The sequence below is a fragment of the Myiozetetes cayanensis genome, unplaced genomic scaffold (assembly GCF_022539395.1).
Source record: "Myiozetetes cayanensis isolate MyiCay16 unplaced genomic scaffold, myiCay2020 scf32, whole genome shotgun sequence".
Lineage (NCBI taxonomy): Eukaryota > Metazoa > Chordata > Aves > Passeriformes > Tyrannidae > Myiozetetes > Myiozetetes cayanensis.
In genome coordinates this window covers 1,224,441-1,236,380 of record NW_026087544.1, presented here as the reverse complement: position 1 = coordinate 1,236,380, position 11,940 = coordinate 1,224,441, and positions in this window count along the sequence as shown.

Below are 11,940 nucleotides of genomic sequence, written 5' to 3'. Positions count from 1 at the left end.
AGGTCATCAAGGAGCATCTCAGAGCAGCCCCCAAGCACCAGTGGATGTTCCCAGGTTGCTCCAAGGCACCAGGGCAGGCAAAGCGACTTCCCTGCCTTTAATGAAATCACTTCATTAGTTTGTTTAATAAGCAGGGGAGCTCTGGGAGCACCGGCGCTTTCACTGCGCTCTGAGAAGGAATTTATGGCAGAGCCATTAAGGGCCAGTCAATCTGCCTTTAATCCTCCTGCAGCACCCTTAAAGCTTCCCACTGCCCCCCTTAAAGTCGCAGCAATTTGGGAGGGGGACACTGAGCAGGCCCCCCCGACCCCTCGCCCGAGGATCTCCCAGCATTCCCGACACGCTGCTGCCATTCCCTGTTCTCCTCCAGATGGATTTGCGTTGCATTTTCCGAACTGGGCCTTTGTGTTTCCTGTCGATTTTTCTAACCCCTCTGTCCTCTCTGGTATTTGCAAATCCTCCCAGTTCTGCATCCTTGGAGGGTTTTGTGCGTGTGTTATTTCCTCCCTCATCCCCGAGCCCAGTAAACAGCCGGTCCCTCAGGCCACCACCAGACCTGCACTTTCCATCTTCCCGGACTTGCGGAGCCCTGAAAATCCTCAGATGGAGACGCAAACATTTCCACACCAAATTCCAGCCCGTGAACCCCAAACATCTGCCAGCCTCGACACGAAGCCTCCGTGCAAGACCCAAAGCTCACCTGGGGCCGTTCTCCACTGCCCTGCGTGTCCCCTGAGCCCAGCAAAGCACCAACACCCAGCCTGGGGGGGACCTTCCCTGGTTCATCCCCCAGTGCCTCACCAGTTCCCCCAAGCTTGGGAGCTGGCTGGAATCACTGGCTGAAGGTGCAAACTTCCATCCTGCAGGAGCTGAGCTGCACCAGCTCAGGCCATTTGTAACTTCCCAGTCAATGCCGCCGCCCGCCCTCAGTGGCTTCAGCTGCTCCTCACACCACTCCTGGGAGGTCAGGTGTTTGATGTGCCTTGCCTTGGATGTATCCAACCTCAGCCAGACCTCCTGGCAGGTCACATCCCCCTTCCCAGCCCCTGCTGCCCTCCTTAGCCCCTTCTCTCCCAGCATCCCCAAGCCCCATCCGCTGGGAGGTTGTTCCTGTGGCCTTCAGCCTCCAAAGGAAACCATGGGAAGCTTTCAAAGCAACACTCCTCAGCCTCACCTCATGTCTTCCCTTTCTTTTCCCCTTCCCAAGGGACAGTCCCAGGAGCTGGGCCCAGGCAGGAGCTGCCAGGAGGCACTTGCCCTGTCCTGGAGTGCTCCAGGGCTGGGAGCTGCAGCCACAGAGCCCTGCCAGCCCTTCCACCCTGACAAGCAACAACATTTCATCGTAAATCCATAGCTCCAGGCTGAGGGGATGAGCCCAGTGGCATCACCCTGGGGTGTTTGGGCACAGGGAAGCAGGTTGGGATGTGCTCCAGCCCCAGGCAGCTCAGCTCTGCCCCTCGCCCAGAGCCCCCTCCCATGGGTGGCACAGCCTGTGGTGCCCATCAGAGCCTTCAGTAAAGGTTGTTGAGCACCCACCAGCTCAGAGCACCCACAGAGCCCGTCCCCAGCTGCATCCCAGGCTCCAGACAACCCGCCCGGGTCCAGTCTGGGATAAACAGCCGGTTCCCCTGACAACAGCCTGTCCAGCCTGTCCCGGAGCCAGCACTGCCCAACGTCACCTCCCGCCCCCCGGCACCACGAGCCGCCTCTGGGATGGCTCCAGTTCAGAGAATCTGGGAGCTCCAGGGAGCTCTGTGGCTCTGCTTTCCCAAATGTCAGGTGGAGGTGGAGGCAGAGGAAGTGTTTTCATCCCGAAGGCATCTGTGCTGCTGCTTCCAGCCGGGGCAGATGCTCTGGTAGCTGCTCCCGTGGCCTCTGAGGATCTGTCTCTCCTGCTTGGGGATGCTGGGACACTGAGAGGGCTCCAGGACCCTTCCTGCAGCTCCCAGCATCTTCCCAGCATGGCAAGGGGACAGTACAGCCTGGAAAGGTGTCGCTGTTTCCTTCTCCTTTAGCCACCACCAAACCTGCCTGAAACAAGGAAGGTCCCTGGAAGGGCAGGGGAGGCACCAGCAGTGACCAAGGGATGTCTGAGTCCATCTGCCCCCGGAGAGGGGATCCAGCATTCCCCCAGCAGGGTCAAGGAGCAGGGAGAGGAGAGCAGAGGGGTGAAGGGAGCTTGTTCCCCAGAGCCTGTTAATTTTTTGGTGCAGGCCGGGGCTTTGCTGGAGCTGGAGGAATTCATCTCGCTGAAAGAGCCTTGTTTTTCACGGAGGAAATGAGACAGTGTGCTTATAATAGGAAATAAAAACACATAAAATGAAGAGAAACTGAGACACAGGCCTGGAAAAAGGCAGAACCATCCAGCTGTGTCTCGCCAGCAGCCTGGACACTGCCAGCAATCCCCGGCGGCTGCAGCGACACTGCCACGGCCCCACCACGGTCACCCACGGCCCCATGGCCCCCTGACCTGTCCTCAGCACCCAACACTTGCATCCCACACATCTCCATCCTCTCCTCGTGGATCCATCTCCCTCCCTGTCCACGTGGGGTAGCAGAGCCTGATGGGGGGGCAATGGATGGATGGATGGATGGATGGTTGGAGTGATGGATGGATGGATGGTTGGAGTAGTTTCCTCCAAGGAAAAATATCGATGCTTCACAACCAGCTTCCCTGACATTTCCAACAGGGAACCATTCCACAACCCCTCGAGGGTTGGCTCTGGAGGAAGTCCCACCAGGGTTCAGTGGGTTTCATGCAGGACTGGAAATTAATATTGATACAGCCCTGCAGGGAAAGCTGGGGGTGTTCAAGCCGTCCTGACATAGGAATCAAACTCCTTACGGAGCCACTGGAGCAAAAGCCGCAGCAAACAAGGGTTGTTCCCACGCTGGGCTGGCTCCAGCCCGTCCTGGTTGTCCCTGGGCTCCAGCCACGCACGAGGAGGTGGCAGCTTTGCTGACCCTGACCTGGCATTCCCTAAAAACCTGGGGACAGCAGTGCCTTGGGCTGTGCCATCCCACTGGCCGCCTCCATCCACCCTGGAGCTCCAGCAGCCCCCGGCAGCGGCGTGGATTCGGTACCAGAGAGCGGATGAAGCCTTTGAAACCGCTCCTCAGAGGAGCCCTGCTGGGATTTCTGAAGCTGCAGGCGCTTCGAGACAACCTCGCTCGGAAACGTTTAATTGGGAGGGCCGGGAGGGAGGGGAGAGGGAGCCCAGGGGGGGAAAAAGCGGGGAAGGAACTGGCAGTGCAGGGGTTTGGGCTCCAGCAGTTATCCCAGCCAAGGGGGATTCTCCAGAGCCATGGGGGGCAGCACTGTAAATCCCCCCGGGCCGTGTTCGGGAGAGGCTGGGAGCAGGAGGCAGGAAGAGGAGTCTGGAAGGGGATTTCAAGCGAGTCCCGCAGCCGCTGCCCCACAAAAAGGCCCTTCAGCCGCCCCGCGTGTGCGGCCAAGGGCAACATTTGTGCATGTGGAGCTCTACGGAAACGTGTTTATTTTCCAGCACATTCCCTGACCCGCTGCGTGCTCCGGGAGGGGAGGAGGGAGGAGGCAGCGACGGGGGGGGCTGATGGGAGCGGGCAGAACATTCCCTGGATCAGTGGGACCAGTGTCAGCTCACACCCATCCCCAAACCCACCCGGGTGACCCCCGTGACACCCACATCCCTTCCTAATGGTTGGACCCGATCATCCTAGAGGTGTTTTCCGATCTAAATCGTCCAGGGATTCTTTCTCCCCGCAGCTACAGCTGTGTGTGAAGAGATCCATCCTTCCAACAGCCGAGATGCAGGGATGGTGGCAGCCAAAAATCCCACGGCACATCACTCCTGGGAGCACCCGGAGTGGGGATACGAGTGGGGGCCTCCACCTTCACCTACTCACCCACGGGCCGTGTCCACTAGAGGGAGAGTGTGGCGGCTGCTCTCCCCCCTCCGGCACCGCACAGAGCCCTGGCCGAGCTGGAGCCGGGGGTCCCTGCAGCCCCCCGGAGCTGGGGTGCCCCTCACGCAGCCCCCCGGGCTCCAGCTACCCATTCCCTGCCCACCCACACCCTCCCACCGCCCCCGTGGCCCCGCGGAGCGCGGCGGTGGGTGCTGTCCCCGCGGGATGCAGGCGCTGAGCCGGGGGGCTGCCGGGGGGCAGGGGGGCCCCCCATGCACCGGCCACGTCACTCTGCAGCTGCTTCCTGGCCGAGGGTGCGTGTAATCACTACCAGACCTCGTTATGCTGCTCGCTAATTAACCCCGCGCTCCTGAGGTTTTCCCTGCGACCACCCCTCACCTCCCGTGGATGGATTTTGGGGGGCAGCGCCAAGGCAGATGCTGGAAAACCCCCCTCTGTGCCCCCCGGGAGTGAGAGGAGCGGTGGGCAGGGAGCAAACAGCCCCCGCGGGGTCAAACTAACGCCGTCCCCGGCGCCATCCACCGGGTCAATCTTTTATTGAGTTTAAAAACAAGGAAACGCTTTCCCACCCCTCCCGAGTGACAGCTGGAGGGAAGAATCCCGCTGGGATCAAGGCCATTTTCGAGGCTGAATCCCATTCAAATGCCTGGGGGTCTCCTGGAGATCGCACCAGCAGTGACAGTGTTTGCTCACGGTTTCCTGTTAAACACACCTGAATGGAGACATTTACTCAGGATTTCACGTTATTAACAGCCGCAGCAGGAAAAGGTCGGGGAAAGCAAAAGCCGATGTTATTTCCCAGAGGAAATGCTCGGGGAGAGGATTCTGCCGGCGGTTCCTCCAGTAGCTCCACAGCAAAGGGAAATCTTCCTCTTTAAAACAACCAGATTAAAAAGCAGAAAAAAATATGAAATTCCTAGAGGGAACCCCCCTCAGGGTGACCGGGATGTGTTGCTGGGACGGGGATGCCCCGGAGCCATCGCTGGGACCGGGATGCTCCGAAGCATCGCCGGGTGCCTCTGGCACCATCCCCATCCATCCCCGGCCCTCGGGGGTGTTACGGGAGAGGATTAATTACATTTTACACGCAGAGCTCGGCGCAGGGCTGGGTGTGATCATGCATTATTCATTCGTTCAATAACACAGCTGATTTATTAATGAAAAGGTCAGACTCCCTGGAAGTGGAGGCTTGTTGGAAAATTGCACTGGGATGGGATGTTTCGGAGGAGCTGCTGGAGCGAAGCCGGCTCCGGGCTCGGCAGTGCCGGGGCTGCACCCGCTGCCGGCAGGGACAGGGATGAGGCGGTGGGAGCTGCCCTGTTCCTTGCAGCCCATTAATCCCAGCGCTGCTCTGGAGACGCACGTTCCCGCTCCACACAGCGGCGGAAACGTCTGTGCAGGAGCCGGCAGGAATATGGGAGCGCCTATAGGGGCGGCTGCTGCCTCCTCCCGGAGCCGCTGATCCAGCCGTGGAGAACCTGGGGAGCCAAGGAGACCCAGAGCTTACACATCAGCATCTCGGGCTCGCAGGGAGCAGGGAGAAAGCCGCAGGCAGCCAACCCCTCCCTCCAGCGCGGTGCCGGCCGGGAGGGAGAGTGGGAGCTGCAGCGAGCTCCAAAATAAAATAGGGAAGGAAGGAAATCCGCGGAGCGGGAGCTGCTTGCCCTGAGGTTACTCTTGGGGACTCACAGCCCACCTGCCTCTCAGCCCCGTGTTTCTCTTGGTCCCGCTCCGGGCACCCCCTTCCCCTCCTCAGCTCTCCTGGAGGGAGCAAACGCCGCCCTCGGGGCTGAGCCGCAGCCAGCCTGGCCCTTCCCGGGAAATACAGGAACATCTCCAATGTTTTCACACGCCGGGGCTGTCCCGAGTCCCTGACACGGAGCATGTGACATTTGAGGGGACGGGACAGCAAAGGGGGCCTCCTGAATCCTGACCGATGGCTCAGGATCAGCCCTTCCCTCCATTCCCAAGGCAGCTGGGGCCAGGTGTCCAGCTCAGCTCTGCAGTGGGTTCCTCTCTCTTTGAAGGAAGAGGTAAAACTGAGCCCAGAGCCAGGGAGAGGTCCTGGGGGCCGGGCAGTGCAGGAGGGGCTGAATCCCAAGCTGGGGTGGGTCACACTCCTCAGCCTGCTCCAGCCCCAAGGAGCTTCCAGACTCCCCAGCTCCCTCTTCCTGGGGAGAAGAAGGGATGCCACGACTGAGGCCCGGACACTGCCAGGCTGGGAGCAGAGCCCCCCCATGCCCTGCGACTCCCACAGAGCTCTGCCCCATGGGGACACTCACCCCCATCCCCCGAAATGCCCGCACTGGCGCTGGGGGTCCTGGGAGCGGCTCAGACTCTCCCTCCGACGGGCGCGGGGGTTGTTTCCTCCCTGCCAGCAGCCGGGAGATTTCCAAGCATCCGCATTCAGGGCTGTCGGGAAGGAGCCGCTTTGATCACCGCTAATTATCGCTCACGGGCTGACAGCGCCCGCCGGGGCTCTGCGGCTCCTGCCCACCCCCGGCTCGGCTGTGGCTGCCCACGGACCCCCGGCAGCCTGGCCCCACTCCACGGGGGGACACCCACGACTCCCACCCACGGGGGAGAGCTGACCGGGGCACCAGGGCTGCGTCCCAAATCCCGGCAGGGAGGGACATCACAACCCCAAACCCAAGGGGCCGGGTCCAGCCAAGGCCACCTCCTTCTAGAGGCTCTTTTTGTTCCCCTAAATGGCTGCCAGGACCCCAAGTTTCCCCCAAACGAGAGGACTCAATTCAGCTGCACAGCAGCGGCAGCAGCGCCCGCCCACGCTCCGCTTCTCGCTCCTGTTTATCTCCAAAGCCTTTTTTTTTCCTTAAAAAAAACCTCCCAAACTCCTCTGCCTTTAATCTGGAGGAGTTTTGAAGCTCAGGAGAAGCCAGAGCAACGAGGGCAGAGGTTCTCTGGAGTGGCCCTGGCAGGGCTCAGCTCTGCTCTGGAGAGGCTCCGGGCAGTGGGATGGTTTGGGAAGCCAGGTGGCAGGAGCAGGCAGGAATGCTGATGGCTTTCCCAGCCAGCTGATGTTCCTCTTTTCTTTATTTTTTTTTTTTTCATAGTTTAGATGCTTTAGAGAGAAAAACAGCCCATTTGGGAGGGGAGTTCAGTGCCATGACCTTCCCGGATCCTGGGGGCAACCAGGAGGCACCAGGGAAGGGCTGAGCAAGCCATGGGATGGCTGGCATCGGGTGTCCATTGGGCTGTGGGGATGTAACCATCTGGAACAGGATCTCCCCCTCTCCTGCCTGCTCTGTGCCCCCACTCCAGAGCTCCCCACTACCAGGGGAGTGGATCTGGGGGGCTGTACATTTGCAGAGCACCACCAGCGACAGATAAAGGCACTGTGGGATGGGGACATTCACCCTGCTCCTTTCTGATGGTCCTTGCAGAGCCAGGAGGGACCCTCCCAGAGCCTGACTGTGCCCCAGGACCCTCCCCCTGTTTGCTGCCCCATGCAGCTCACACTGCTGGGTGATAATTTATTAACCCCTATATGGATTGAAATTTGTCCTCTATGGATTTGTATTTGGCTCCCAGTGTGGCTGCAACCCTGTTTGCAGAGCTTTGGGTACCAAACTCACTGAGGAGGATGAAGAGGAGGAGGAGGAGGAGGAGGAGAAGGAGGAGGTTTCCACTAAGCCCTCAAGGCTGGAGAGGAGAGACCTGAGGTTTGGGACCAGCACTGGGAACGCACTTGGGGACAGCACTTTGCAGGCGGGCTCTGGGGGCTCCCTGCTCATGGGAAATGTGAAGTGATATTTTCCCATCCAGGAGCCTCAGCCAGGGCTGGAATGAACCTGCTCCCTCCTGCTGTTTGTTCAGGAGAGCTGGGAGGCTTCGGAGAGGAGCTGATCATTCAAAGGGCCTTTGAAAACATGAATTGAGGGCTCGGAGAGAGGAAACGCTGCGTTTTTTCCTTCTGCTCCCTGCACAGCTGCAGACAGCACCTGGATGCCTTCAGAGCCTTGATGCCACGGAGGGGAGCATGGAGAGGCAGCTGGGACCTCATTCAGCCTCAAATCACAGAGCCACCATCCCCGCTCTGGAGCTGCCTGTGCCCTTGACCCCTCCCTCGGTCCATCCTGGGACGGCTGAGTGCAGGGTTTGGACATCCATCACCCCCCTGGGGAGCAGGGCGCCAGGCTGGGACTGGGAAGGTGTCAGCATCCTGCTGGGATTGGTCCTGGCACCACGTGGCACCCACGAGCAGGAGAACAGAGCGATGCCCACGCAGCCCCGGGCACAGACCTGCATCACAACCCCAATAAACCCAGCAGGCAATAAACCCTAGGACACCTGGGGGGACCTGGGGACTTGGCAGCTCCCTCCTGCCCTCCCGGGGGGATTTGCACTTGGGTAATGTCATGGAAAGTCTCCTGGCTGCTCTGCAAAGCCCGGGGCTCGCAGTCTGTGTCCCCGTGTGCTCGCAGGCAGGCTCTGCTGGCCAGGGAGGTGTCAGCAGGGCCAGGCGAGGGAGCGACGGGAGGAGGAAACGCTTCAGAGTTTCCAGCTCTGTTCCAAATTAGACACTTAACCTTTTCAAACACATTTTACAGCAGTTGTAATAAGCTCTGACCCCCTTTGTGCTGAGCCATCCTCTCCCAGGGCACCAGCCATGCTGTGAGGGGAGAGGCACCAGGACCTGGAAATGGGGATTTAAGAGATCCAGGGCCTTGGATTTGCAGGGAGGGGGATGAAAGCCCACATGCTGAGACCACTGGGTATCCAGAGCCACGTCCTGGGGGTTGGGAGCTGTGGAATGGGCTGCAGGGACATTCCTGGTGCTGGGTACTGTGCGGGCTGAGCCCACCCCATAATAATCCCCAGACCCCCGGAGACCAGGGAGTGATTACTTGAGGCTCCAGAGTGCCAGGGGCAGCCTGTAATTACAGTGGAATGGGGCAAAGGCTTCCCCAGCCTCCTTTGGCTCCCAGCACGTCCCAGTGCCAGCAGCCAAGTCCCAGCTGGGGAGGGGAAGGGGCAGTGGGGGCTTTGCCGGGCTTTGCTCTCCCTCCCTCGGCCCGGACTCAGCCCTTGCAGCTCTCTGCGTGCAAGGGAGGCTGTGGAGCACCTCCCGTGGAAATGTGGTGATCCCAGGAGCTCCGGGAGCAGCCGGGGCTGGCCCGTGGGACACGGGGGCTGGAGCATCAGCCCAAAGAACCCCGTCAGAGTTTCCAGCAGAGCTCCAGGGCTCGCTCGGCTGTTGCTCCGTCTCCGAGTGACCGACTCCCTCCAGATTCCCTCAAATCTCGGTTCAAGAATGTTGTTTGGGCTGAAGAATGTATTGCTGTAAAAGAAAAAAGGGAAAAGGGAGGCCGGGGTGAGCAGGGAGGTCGAGGGAGGGTCCGCTCTGCTCTTCCTCCCTGACCCTTCCCGTTTGGGGAGCGGAGCCGCTGCCGCAGCCCTTTGCCAGATGTTGAGGCTGTTCCCCCCACCCAGCTCAGCTGAGGCCGAGCCCAAAGGCACCCAATGATCCCTGCACCCCCCCCCAACTGCCTGTATCCCCTCAGGACTCCGTTTCCCTGCCCATCTTTCCACTGCCTGCTTGTGTTGCAGCCGTGGGGTCTTCCAGGTGAGCTTTTTCCAGCAGAGCCCTTTGAGCAGGAGCAGCAGAGCCCTGGGAGGGCATCTGAGACGATAAAAAGCTCCAGGGGTGCTCCCCCAGGCACAGGGAATCCCAATCTGCCCCGTGGACACCAGTGTTCTCGGGGGTTGAACACAGGGCTGCTTGTGCTGATCCTGCAGGTCCCTCCCAGACCTCGTTCTTTAAAGGCAGATCCCTGCAGGGTGAAGGTCCCAACTGCTCTTTTAGGAGACTCCAGTGACAAGAGTCCAAATAGGAGCCAAGGGATCCGTTGGCACCTCCAGCCTTGCTCAGACAGAGTAAGTGGAATAGTTTGGGGCATCACCTGCAGAACACGCGGGATGGAGGGACTGGAAGGCACAATCCAGAGCCCTGTGGGACTGGTGACCCCCTCCCAGGACAGGGAAATCAGAGGAAAATAGCAGGAGTGGGAGGACAGAGCAGCCAACAGCTCCATCAAAGCTGAAACTTCTTGGAAGCGTGGAAGAGGCAGGAATAACTTTTCCATGAGTAAAAAGGGAAGCTGCCGGAGTAGCCGTGTTTGTGAGGGTTGCTGTCGTTGGATGCTCCTGGTGGTTTAATCCTCCCTTCATCCAGGCAGAACGAGCTCCAGCCTTAGCAGGAGCATCAGAGCAATGTTTTGGTTCTTTGTTACGCCGTGAAGCATCCAGCCCCCGTGCCAAAAGCATCCTGATAAATCCATGTCCATCCACAGGGGAGCCAGTGCTCCCGGCTCCCAGATTTGCAGATTAAAGGCAAACTCGGGCCAGATTCAGTGGTTTCAGATAAAAAGCTCCAAAGCATTTGATCAAAACAACTGGAGCAAACCCAACTAAAACAGTCCCTGTTCACATCAGTTTGGGCTGGAAAACCAAAGCAAAGCAATAGAGGCAGTGATGAGACCCAGACAGGGATCACTGGAATAACCACACCGGATGGGATTATGTGGTGATAAGGACCACTGGCTTCCAGCAAGCAGGACAGCATGTTCCCAGCTCCTGTCACCAGTTCAGGGCTTCCTTTGAACCCTCAGCAAAGGGGAATTGGTGTTTACGGGGAAAGATGTCAAAGAAGCTTCATGGAATCACTTGGAAAGCGAGAGGAGCTGGTTTGTGCTGGGCTGAAATGAGCAGGAGCATCGAGGTCCTATCAACACCCAGCATGTGCCAGGCGAGGGAGCCCTGCCAGAAGCCTGGGAGATGGTGGAAAAGTGGAGCATGAGATCCCAAGGCTGGATGGAGAAAAAAGCCAAGATGTGTGTTGTCCATCTGACAGTAAATTTTCACTTCCCTGAGATAGTTCTAATCTGGTCAGTCTGAGATTGAACAGAAAGTCCTGGAGACTGCAGGGGACACTCAGACTGAGCTTAAGCACATTGTTATTTCCTGGTTTGGGCTGGGAAGGGGGGATGTGGCCTTGGGGAATGGCCCCATTCAGGGCCAGCTCCTGCAGGGAGGGCTCCCCAGCATCCCCCAGGGATCACCAGCCCTGGCACCCAAGGCAGGTGCCTCCTCCAAAGGGAGCATGTCCTGGATCAGGAATACTTTAAACTTCCAGAAGCTGGGCAGGCCCTGCTCCTTTTCTAACCGAGCTGGGGACTGTCTGCTTTGCCAGAAGAACATCCAGGCCCTGAAAGCCTCGGGGCTGTTGGTCACTGGGACCCCTGGAGCTGCCAGAGATGTGATGGTGGTTGATACCACCTGAGTGCTGAGCAGCAGAAGGGCCTGGCTGCCACTGCCCTCACACCATTTTCCCTGGAGTTGGGCTCCCTGGCAGTGGGAACAAACCCCTCCAAGCAGATCAGTCACCACATGACCCCAAAGCCTTGAGCCCCTCCTTGCCATGGGGAGATCCCTCCTGCAGCTGCCCCACAGCAGCCACAGCAAGGTTTGGAGGGGATGAAGAGTTGCTTCCAAAAAAGCCCCATTTTCCCGGGGTTTTCCTCCCCAGCCTCTTGTCCCACTCGAAGGCAGGGCTGTCTCCAAATCCTCTCTCCCTGCAGATCCCGGCACAGTGAGCTGTGCTTTCCAGGCACACTCTTCCTTCCCAAAAAGACAGGATTTCTGGCAAAGTCCCCACTGTACAGCGTGTCCCTCCAACGCGGCCACCAAGCAGCCTGCACATCCCTCCTCCTCCTCCCAGCGGGGCTGGGCAGTGATAAGGGTCTCTGCAAGGCTCCCCAGGGGAACGGGATGTTTTGGCTGGGAAATCTCTATGGAAAGGGAGGAGAAAGCAAGCCCGGAGGGAGCTGGCACCTGCTGAGCTCCACTAAGTGATTCCAGGCTCCTGGGAGGACCCGGGCGTGCTGCTGGAGCCGGGCAGGGGACGGCGCTGGGCGGTTTGGGCTCCTCCTTTCCTCTCCTTGTGGGAGGAAATGCTTGGAGAGCGCTGGAGGAGCTGACTCCAAAGTGCACAGGGAGCCAGGATGGGGACTG